Source organism: Cetorhinus maximus, chromosome 8, assembly GCF_964194155.1.
Source record: "Cetorhinus maximus chromosome 8, sCetMax3.hap1.1, whole genome shotgun sequence".
In the NCBI taxonomy this organism is placed as follows: domain Eukaryota; kingdom Metazoa; phylum Chordata; class Chondrichthyes; order Lamniformes; family Cetorhinidae; genus Cetorhinus; species Cetorhinus maximus.
The window spans coordinates 112,699,853-112,711,812 of NC_135886.1; the positions used below are offsets into that span (position 1 = coordinate 112,699,853).

At 41.4% G+C, this 11,960-nt stretch overlaps 1 pseudogene; it reads right to left on the reverse strand.

Moving 5' to 3' along the window:
* Positions 1-10,996: 10,996 nt before the first annotated feature.
* On the reverse strand, positions 10,997-11,425 carry LOC144683325 (small ribosomal subunit protein uS10 pseudogene; annotated as a pseudogene).
* Between the last annotated feature and the right edge of the window lie 535 nt (positions 11,426-11,960).

The following is an 11,960-nucleotide window of genomic DNA, read 5'->3' on the forward strand; positions in this document are numbered from 1 at the left end:
GTCAGAAAAAGGGAAATTTATAACGGGGAACAAAGAAATGGCTGACCAAGTAAATACATACTTTGGTTCTGTCTTCACAAAGGAAGACACAAATAACATACCAGAAGTGTTGGGGAACACAAGATTTAGTGAGAGGGAGGAACTGAAAGAAATCTATATTAGTAGGGAAATGGTATTGGAGAAATTGATGGGATTGAAGGCCAATAAATCCCCAGGGCCTGATAATTTACATCCCAGAGTAATTAAGGAAGTGGCCCTAGAAATAGTGGATGCATTGGTGGTCATCTTCCGAGATTCTATACACTCTGGAAGAGTTCCTACAGAGCGGAGGATAGCTAATGTAACCCCACTATTTAAAAAGGGAGGTAGAGAGAGAATAGGGAATTATAGACCAGTCAGCCTGACATCGGTACTAGGGAAAATTCTAGAGTCCATTATAAAAGATTTAATAGCTGAGCACTTGGAAAACAGTGGCAGAATCGGACAGAGTCAGCATGGATTTACGAAAGGGAAATCATGCCTGACAAATCTACTGGAATTTTTTGAGAATGTAACTAGTAGAGTTGATGAGGGGGAGCCAGTGGATGTGGTTTATTTGGACTTTCAGAAGGCTTTTGACAAAGTCCAACATAAGAGATCAGCTTGTAAAATTAAAGCGCTTGGGATTGGGGGTAGCGTATTGAGATGGATAGAAAACTGGTTGGCAGACAGGAAACAAAGAGTAGGAATAAACGGGTCTTTTTCCAAATGGCAGGCAGTGACTAGTGGGGTACCGCAGGGATCGGTGCTGGGACCCCAGCTATTCACAATATATATTAATGATTTAGATGAGGGAGCTAAATGTAATATCTCCAAATTTGCAGATGACACAAAGCTGGGTGGGAGGGTGAGCTGTGAGGAGGATGCAAAGATGCTTCAGGGTGATTTGGACAAGCTGAGTGAGTGGGAAAATGCATGGCAGATACAATATAATTTGGATAAATGTGAGGTTATCCACTTTGGTAGCAAAAGCAGGAAGGCAGATTATTATCTGAATGGCTATAACTTGAGAGAGGGGAATATGCAACGAGACTTGGGTGTCCTCATACACCAGTTGTTGAAGGTAAGCATGCAGGTGCAGCAGGCGGTAAAGAAAGCAAATGGTATGTTGGCCTTCATAGTGAGAGGATTCGAGTACAGGAGCAGAGATGTCTTGCTGCAATTATACAGGGCTTTGGTGAGACCACACTTGGAATATTGTGTGCAGTTTTGGTCTCCTTATCTGAGGAAGGATGTTCTTGCTATAGAGGGAGTGCAGCGAAGGTTTACCAGACTGATTCCTGGGATGGCGGGACTGACATATGAAGTTGAGTCGGTTAGGATTATATTTGCTAGAGTTCAGAAGAATGAGGGGGCATCTCACAGAAACCTATAAAATTCTAACAGGACTAGACAGGGTAGATACAGAAAGGATGTTCCTGATGATAGGGGAGTCCAGAACCAGGGGTCACAGTCTGAGGATACGAGGTAGACCATTTAGGACTGAGACGAGGAGAGATTTCTTCACCCAGAGAGTGGTGAGCCTGTGGAATTCGCTACCACAGAAAGTAGTTGAGGCCAAAACATTGTATGTTTTCAAGAAGGAATTAGATATAGCTCTTGGGGCGAAAGGGATCAAAGTATACGGGGAGAAAGCGGGAGCAGGCTATTGAGTTGGATGATCAGTCATGATCATAATGAATGGTGGAGCAGGCTAGAAGGGCTGAATGGCCTACTCCTGCTCCTATTTTCTATGGCCAAAATGTTCCCGTCGGTGATTTGGGGGCGGGGTCCGCTCGCCAACAGGAAAATGATGCGGGATGATGTCGGGAGGAACACCCGATGTCATCCCAGTCCCTTTAAATTTTTAGGAAGGCGGGTGGACAGCAGAATCAGCTGTCCGCCTGCCGACCTGTCAATGGCTATAGGCTATATAACCTTAAGGCTGGACGGGCAGGCCAGGAGCCCCAGTGAGCTTCTGATAAAACATGACCCTCATCCACTGGCGGGATGACATTTCATGTTCGTTTTTAAAAACTTTAATAAAGTTTATGTGAGATTTATTAACATGCCCCATCTCGTGTGACATTGTCACATGAGGGGGACATGTTAATAATTTTTTTATTTTTCTATTTTTCATCATTTTTAAGTTGTCACTAATCTCCTTGAGACAGTACTTAGTGTCAGGGATCAGTGCGCTCTTTCGCGCTCATGCATGAAAGAGTGCACTTTGACAGTTGGGGAATCCCTCCCCCCCACCCCCGCACAGGAAGTGCATAGCGCTTCCTGTCGGGCAGGCCGCTGGGCGGGCTCCATTTCGGCGACGGGGGTTGGCTGCCCGCCCGCCTCTGAGCTGGTGGGGCATGCCCGCCCACCAAGGGCCAAATTCTGCCCTATGTTTCTATGTTTCAATAACTAGCAGCCTCACAACAAGGAGCTCTGCCCAGGTAGAACACCGGGCCCCCATCTATACTGCTTCCGCTGGAAATTCTTTACCATCACCTACAAGACTGATCCATTTCTGCAGGCTTATTTCATCATACGAAGTCAATACCACCAAAAAGTTAATTTTCCAGCATCAGTTTTCAACCCACTCCACTGAATTCCATGAAGAAATATCTCATTGGACTTTGATTCTGGACTCTGGAACCCACATGAAACCATATTGTGTCTCTGTACTGTAAATCTTTCTTTTCTCTATCCCTCTCTTTACTATTTGAATGTGAGGGGGAGGTTGCAAACACTCTTTTTGCATTTTGAGTGTGTGCAAATAAAGTAACCCTTCAAGTTCATCCTATCTCAAGCTTGCTGTGGGTTATTAATAGAAAATTGGATTGGATCAAAACCGAGGGATTGGGAATTAGGCCACTGCTTATAGAAAGGGAAACAAATCAAAATACCTTTCTGTCTATGACGGGTGGTGAGAGGCAGCATTAGTGCTCATTAAATTAATACCCCTCTAGTCCATAACACTAATGTTAATTACCCGACCTATATTTCAGTGTAAGATATGCAGGGAGATGCATGGATCTTTCATCATGTGACAACCCTTTATTTTAGCCATCGTGCCTCAAGGACTTGCATGTATCAGGATGGTTAACTGGTGACAGAACTATCTGTCCTTTTCATAGAATGTAATGAGGCTTCCATAGACAGACAGGTAGAGCTAATTTAGAGAAGCTCATGCAACTGCAAGCTGTAATTATTGGTATTCTGAAGTCTCATGTTAACTGTCTGAATAAGCCTGATGTAACACTGTAACACAGCCCAACCAGAGTCTCCAGGATTACTGTAAAATGATGCATGCTTCATAATGTTGCCATGATAAAAGGTTTTCTCCTGGATGGATGAAATAATTGGGCCAAATGGCTCAAGTCAGTATTGTCTATCTCGGGGTGTTATGTGGGTTTGTGTATGTAATTCCACACAAGGCAATTGTAATTAGGCTGACAGAAGGACAGTTGCACAGAATGCATGTAGCAACTGCTGGCAAAGCTGAACCTGAGAATGCTACTCTTACTCTGTCCCTGCCTCAGCTTAACTGCTGCTGAAGCCATTGTCCACGCTTTTGTTAAACTAAACTTGACTCCTAGTGCAGCAATGCCTCGACTTTAAAATTCTGATCTTTATTTTCCAATCCCTCGATTTCCTTAAGATCATTAGATCAAAAGGAATAGGAGCAGGCGGAAGCCATTGACCCATTGAGCTTGCTCTGCCATTCAATAAGATCATGGTTAATCTAATTTTGGCCTTAAATCCACTTCCTTGCCTGTCCTATAACTCTCGGGTCCCAGAGTAGATCACAAATCTGTCTAGTTTAGCCTTGAATATATTCTGTCTAGCCTAGCCTTGAATATATTCAATGACCCAACTCCACTGCTCTCTATGGAAGAGAATTCCAAAGACTAATGATCCTCTGAGAGAAGAAATTCCTCCTCATCTCCATCTTAAGTGGAAGGCCCTTTAATTTTAAACTGTTGAAACCTAGTTTTCGGTGGCCCCACAAGGGGAAACATCCTCTCAGCATCTAACTGTGAATCATGCACAAGGACGCCAGATTCCTCTGTATTGCAGCATTCTGTAATATCTGTATTTAAAAGACATTCTACTTTTCTATTCTTCCTGCCAATGTTAACAATCTCATATTTTCCCACATTATCCTCTATCTGCCAATTTTTTGCCAACTCACTTAACCTCTGTATGTCCCTTTGCAGCCACTTTGTTTCCTCCCCACAACATGCTCTCCTACCTATCTTTGTATCATCAGCCAATTTGGCCACAAAACAGTCAGTTCCTCCATTCAAGTCATTAATATTGGTTCTAAACAGTTGAGGCCCAAGCACATTTGAGGCCCTGTGGCAATTCTGATGACCTATGGCCCAAGAGCCATACAATAAGGAAAATTTGTGATTACTTTAAAAGGTCTGTGGAATCCGTAATTGTTTTTAAGAATGTTTGAAAAGTACTGTTAAGATTTTGCATCAATTGCAAAGGAACCAATTGTAATTTTCTTGGATAATAAGAAATACTGGACCATGTGGCTGTGGTGACACTTGACCTGGAATCAGTACCAAAAGGAAGGAAGTTAAGAAAGAAGCCATGGGTCTGGTAGACTCAAAGGTGAGCTACAAGGAGAGTAGAGGGTGAAGGCAATCAGTGCACAAATGCAGGAAAAGATGCAAAGAAGAGCACAGAGAATTCTTGTGAGAAAAAGTAGCAAATCACTAACAGGAAGAGGTCATTTTTTTTTTGTTTGACAGAAAAGCAAACAGGAGCTCTTGGAGGTACTGTGCAATCTTGATAATGAGGTCCAAAACCTGGAAAGTGGTGTGAATAGCTTGGAGATACTAAAGACCTGGGTGTTTTCCTAGAAGTGCCCAAACCGTGAACAGGGGTGTTACTGGTTGTTCGGTTGAAAAAGAACTCTGAAAAGCAATATCAGGACTGTCATGACTGGAGGGAGAGAGGGTTCGTAGGTGTCATGCTGATGATAATTGTATCTGTGAAACCCAAAGGTGAAAGCTGTTATTCAATAGGACCCTTATTTATTTATGGAAGTATGACAACAGCAAATGGTGGAAATGTGTAGCTACATAGTAACGCATTTGTATGGGGAGTGACACGGCATGCTTGTGATTGCATAAGACATATCTTCATGATATTGATTATTTAAAATGGAAACTTACCTTTTTATTTAAAATAGTATTTGCCTGTTATGTATAATTTGCATTGGTTTGGATTCATCTTATATTAAAAGCTACAAGAAATAGAATCTGGTTGGTAATTTCTTCATTTGGAGGTCATTTAGTAAATTTGATTCATGGTTCCTCCACTAGGATCATAACAGACTCTACTCATTACAGTTTACCAACCTGAAAATGATCCATTTATCCCAACTCGCTCTTCCTGCTGGTCAATCCTTTATCCATGCTAATAAATCAGCCTCAAAAACAGGAGTTCTTATCTTATGCAGTAACCTTTTTACGTGGCACCTTATAACATGTAAAATGCATTTTGGAACTCCAAATACACTGCATCTACTAGCTCCCCTTTATCCATCTTGCTTGTTATATCCTCAGAGAACTCTAATAAATTTGTCAAACATGATATCCCTCTCACAAAACTGTGTTGACGCTGCCTGATTGTATTATTATTTTCTAAATTATTTTCTACCTCGTTAATAATGGATTCCAGCATTACACCAATGACAGATGTTAAGCTAGTGGCTGTGATTATCTTAAATTCCTCTCTCCCTTTTGCCCTCTGCTTTTCTATTATTCTTGGGATGCTTTTTGCGTCTTCTACTGTGGAGAGAGATATAAAGTACTTGTTGAAAGCCTTTGCCATTTCCTTGTTTCCCATTATTAATTCTCCAGTCTCATCCTCTAAAGAACCAATGTTTACTTTAGCTACTCTTTTCCTTTTATATACTTGTGTAAGCTTTTACAGTCTTTTAAAATATTTCTTGCCAGTTTCCTCTCATACTCTAATTTCTTCATCATTGTTTTTCTTTTTAGAAACCATGCAAAGGATGACTAAATGTTCTCGATCCCCTGGCCTATACCTTTGCAGCATTGCACATCTTTTCTTTCAATTTGATACCATACTTTACTTCTTTAATTAGCCATGGAAGGTGCGTCCTACTTGTAGAGTTTTTCTTTCTCAACGGAATATATCTTTGTTGAGAGCTGTGAAATACAGTAAAGTTGTGGTTGCGTTCCTGAAAATGGCAACTTTAAGTGGAATCAACCTTAGGTGAATCATGGATTCCTGTAGGAATCGATGTTAAAGCTGGAGTTAGATTCCATCAGAGATTTCTTGCCTGGAAAAATAATGTACATGTTGAAATACTGTGCCGTCCATGTACAGCACTGTGTATTCCCAGCTGGAATAACATGCAAAATAAAATAAATCACTGAATACAACAGAAGTACTATATAAATTCAAATTAGATAACACTAAGTCAGCCAAACAAACCCTGAGTAGCACAGCTTCTGTCTCTCCCACAGCACTCCTGAAACTCATCTCAGCTTTTTGCTTGCTTTCCTTTCCAACTCTGCGTCTCTCTCTCTCTCTCCTTCTCCACTCTCTCATCTCCATCCTCCTCATTGTCACCCCAACCCCAGCCTAGGGCAATGACTGAACAGCCCGAGGCTCTGGCCAGAGGCTGCATCTGGGCCTGGAGCCTGGACCTCTTGCTGACGGTCTGCAGGGGGCTGAACCGCTGCCCCAACACACGGATGGAGCTGGGGAAGCTGCAGATGGAGTCAGGGGCCCCGGTCCCTACATCCCCAGCCCCTTCAGTGAGTTACTCACACTTCACCAACTGATCAGCGACCAGTGTCTTCCTGTCCTTGCCCTGCGCTCCTGCTCCTGGATCTTAGGCCTTGCTCTCTCCCTGCAGCATCGGCCTCTGGTGACAGCATCAGCTCCAGCATTAGAACATGGAAGTGGCTGTCCCAGAGTGCAACGCATGGGGGGTTGGGGCCAGAGTGCAGATGACGTAAAATCAAAAATGGCAATGCAAATTGGAAAAACAGGCCCAATAATAACTGATGTTAAAACAAACAATGTCAAGTAGGTTGACTTAAAGTGAGGACGTGCTGTGTCTCCTTACCTGTCTGTCACTGCTTCTCTACAGTCTGAACTTTTGAGCTACTTTCCCAGTCTGCTTTGGCCAACACTGTATTAATACTTTTGTAATTGCCTTTATTTAAGTTTAAGACTCCAGTCTCAGATACAGAATTTCATATTCAGTTTGAGTCTATTATGTTATGATCACTCTTATCAAGAGGATCCTTTACAATGAGGTCATTAATTAATCTTGTCTCATTACACATGCCAGGTCCAAAATAGCCTTTTCTCAGTTTGGCTTCAGAATGTATTCTCCTGAAACTGTCCTGAATACACTCTTTAAACTCATCTTCTAGGCTACCTTTGCAAAATTGCTTTGTTCATTCTATATGACGATTAAAGTCTCTCATGATTATTGTAGCACTTTTTCTTACAAGCCCCATTATTTCTTGATTTATATTGTGTGCTGCATTGTAGCTACTTTCGGGGCAGTGGTGGGGGCGGTGGGGGGGGAGGGGGGGGGGTGGCGGTGGTGGGGGGGGGGTGCTATAAAGTACCACTATCAGTGACTTCTTTCCTTCGCTATTTCTTAACTCCACCCAAACTTGATTCTGATCCTCCAAACGGTTCATTTCTCACTACTATGTTGATCTTGTCCTCTATTAACAGAGCTACCCCACCTCCTTTTCCTTTTCCCCATCCTTTCAAATTGTCAAATACCCTGGAATATTCAGATCCTAACCATGGTCGCTTTTCAACCATGTCTCTGTAATGGCCATCATGTCACACACATTTATTTCTATTTGTGCTATCAATTCATCAGTTCTGTTATGAATGGTGCATGCATTTAGATGAAGAGCCTTTAATTCTGTCTTTTTACCATTTTAACCTACACTTCTTATTTGTTGCTGCACTCTTATGTTGTATACTCTGTGTCTTCTTTTTATATGTTGGGAATCATTGCTACTCTGCACTATTGCTCTGTCCTTCCTCTTCAACTTTCCAAATCTTCCCTCACATGAACCAGTTTAATTTTGTTTAAGCCCTCTCTACAGCCCTGGTTATATGATTGAGCAAGACATTCGTCCAAGCACAGGTCAAATGAAAACTATTCCAATGTTACAGTTCCCTCTCTCCCCATTACTGGTGCCAGTGCTGCATGAATCAAAACCTCTCCCTCTCACACCAATCTTTGAACCAGACATTCAAGTCTGATCTTTTGCCAATTTGCTCATAGATTGCTCCCTCTATCTTTGTAGCTTCCTGTAACCCAACAACCCTTCGAGATCCCTGCTCTCCTCCAATTGTAGTACCTTTTGCATCCTCAATTTTAATTGGTTCACCATTGACAACCAAACCTTCAGATATCTGGGTTAGGCTCTGGGATTCCATCCCTAATCTCCTTCACCTTTTTATCTCTCTCTTCTTTTTTAAGATGCTCCTTTAAACCTATCTCTTTGACAAAACTCTTGGTCACCTGCCCTAATATACACTTATGTTGCTCAGTGTCAAATGTTGGTAATGCTCCTGTGAAGCACTTTGGAATGTTTTCTTCTGTTAAAATGTTATTATTTTACAATTTGTTGCTGTAGTCATTATCATATAGGCTTGTACAGATGCAATAAGATTTAGATTTCACATTGTTGCAAACATGGCAGTGTTTAGGAGGAGATAACTCAGGAGTTAGCTGTTGCTCTGTTGGCAGCATTCTTGTCTCTGAATCAGAGGGTTTAGGGTTTATGACCCACTGTAGGAACTTGAGCCTAACATCTAGGCTAACTTTCCAGTGTAGTACTGAGGAGTGCTGCATTTTCAGCAGGCAGGATTTTAAACCAACGACACTATTTTCAATGTAACCTTCCATGGTAGCACTCCTAATATATTTTCTTTTTCCTCAGCTGAGGATTCTCCCCACCCTGATTGAAATGACTCTTAATGGTGTTTGTTCCATTTCATGTACTTCTGCTCTCACTCCTTCCTCTTCCTCCCAAAATCACAATAGGATTCCTCTTGTCCTCATCTTCCAGCCCACCAGCCTCTGTGCTTAACAGATTTCTGCGACCTTTAGCGTGATGCTACCATCAAACACATCTTCCCCTGCCCTCCCCTTTCGGCATTCTGAAGGGACCATTCCCTCTGTGACACTCCTTAATTACCTCTAACATCATTTGTCCTTTTCAGGACACCCTTTCCATGCAACAGCTGCATTTTTACCCCCTCTCTCTGTCCAAGGCCCAAACACTGTTTCCAGGTGAAATAACTATTTACTTGTACTTCTTTGTGAGCACCAATTACAGTAGACTAAATTCAGTGTGGTCTCCTCTGCATTGGGCAGACCAAATGTAGATTGAGCGATCAGTTTGTGAAACACCTCCATTCAGTCCACAAGTGTAACCCTGAGCTTCCAGTTGCCTGTCATTTAATTTCTCCACTTTACTCCCACTCTGATCCCTCCAAACACAGACTCCTACACTGTTCCAAGATGCTTAACATAAGCTCATGAAACAGAGCCTCGTCTTTCAATTAGGTAATTTACAGCCTTCTGACCTCAAAATTGAGTTCACCAATTTCAGGCCATAACCTCTATGCAATTTTGTTCACTTTTTGTTCCTTTTTCTCTCTTGATTTATTTTTTCTCTTGATTTTGGATTATGGTTGCTTGTGTTTCAGCCACTCATATCTCCACTGGACACATCTTTTGTTTCTTTACTTGTCCTATAACCCCTCCCTTCAGCCTGCACTATCAACCTTTTGGCATTAAATCTCTTCTGCCTATCACAGACTGTCCCTTTTTGTTCTTTTCCCGCACTCTCCCGCCTTTCGCCTGCTTAAAACCCTATTTAACACCTTTAACTGTTCCCAGTTCTGATGAAAGGTCATCAATCAGAAATGTTACCTCTGTTTCTCTCTCACAGATGCTGCCTGATCTGCTGAGTATTCCAGCTTTTTCAGTTTTTATTTCACAATTTTTCAACTCAGGTAGATACAGTATCCTATGGTAATATTTTTGAAGAGAAACAGCATCACTATGGCAGACATGTGGTTGCATCTCATTGCTGTTTGTGGGACCTTGCTATGCACAAATTGGTTGGCATGTTTCCCAAGTTAGAACATTGACTGCACCTCAAAAGCACTTAATTGGCTGTAAAGTGCTTTGGGACGTCCTGAGGTCACGAAAGGTATTATATAAAATAAAAACTTTGTTTTAGGAGTCAATTTGATGATCTGTTTACTTTACTGAAAGAGAGAGCTTACATTTGCATAGTACCTTATCATTCCATTCAGTGTGTCTAGTGGCCCTTCACATTCAATTCACTTTTTGAAATGAAATACCTTCACTATTATGATGTGTGCGAATGTAGCAGCCAGCTTGCAAATAGCAATGACCCACAATTGTTAAATGTGGGGAACCCACACCTTTCAGATTCAGAGGCAAAATACCACCAACTGACCCAACTAACGAAGTTAAGAAGGGTAAGATCAAACTGCTTTGTAATGCGTATAAAACAATCTCAGCCAAAGCTGAACCAAATTTTAAAAAGTTACAAAGCCTTTCAATGGATATTAAAAAGTTTTCAAATCAAATTTGAAAGTTTTCCCCAAGATGGTTGTAGATGAAACCTAGTTTATGATCATGTGATAAGCATTCAGCCCTCCTCTGATGTTTCAACTTTACACCATTAGTTGTTTCTTAAACAGGTCTGGTGTTCTGGCCTTAAATGCTCTTCCCAACAATTCATCTTAGCTGGGTAAACAAATGCCTCCTGGCATCTCGCCTAAAGATCTCCTTAAAAAAAAACTGAACCTATGGCCTGACATGTCTGAAAGTGCGGTTTTCAATTTACTTCTTCAAACCCATTAAGTTAAAAATCTTTACAGAAACCTTTCTAGAAAAGAACTTGTATGTACATATTTCCATAGACATTTAAGCATCGGCAATTGTAACCTCCACTTCAACAGCAGGCTCGATACTGATGGAGGTGATCTGTTTCACAATTTCAGATGGATTGTGTAAATCTATTTGATGCTTGTGGATCCTCATTTGGAAGTGATCCCAGCTTTTGGAACCTTCACCATATCTTCTGTGTTGTGACACGTAGAGTCTTGGTGGGCATGCGAACAGGTCCCTTGACCTTCAGATTCTTCTCTTTGGCACCCCAAATTAGATCAGCACAAACTTTCTCAAGTGATTTTACATTCCGGCTGGTCAAGGTAATTCTAATGTGGTGAATTACAACCTCCTGTTCTACAGGTGCTTTGACAGGATCTTTAAATGCCATGGTAACCTCCTGACCAACTTATCCGTCGACTTCTTCGCTTGAGACTTTGAAAGTGAACAGCCTTTCACATCCTCAGGGTGTTCCAATGAGCTCTACAACCAATAAATTAATTTTGAAATAAAATCATTGTTGTTTTGTAAGCCAAAACTCAGCCAATTTGTGCATAAAGATCCTATATAAACAGCAAATGATCAATTAATCTGTTTAAATGACCATTGAAATAAATATTGAACGGGAAACCTTTTGACTTGGAGGCAGGAATCCCGAGGATTTAAATGCAATATCAGAAACAGGATGGCTTCCAAGAATAGGTCTCATTGTGTTTTAGATCCCTTTATAATTAGCCTGTTTCCTTCCCTTCAGCCAGTTATTAATACCCAGTAGTCTCAGTTTGTAAATGAGTCATTTATTTGGTACTCTAGTAAAAGCCTTTTGGAAGTCTAGGTATATCAATTAGACATTTCATCTCCAGAGGTTTTTTAAAAAAGTGGTTTAGCCTCAACTGGTGTATTACGTCCAATTCAGGGCACCACACTTGAGAAAGGATGTGAAGGCATTACAGAGGGTTCAAAAAAGATTTACAAAAAT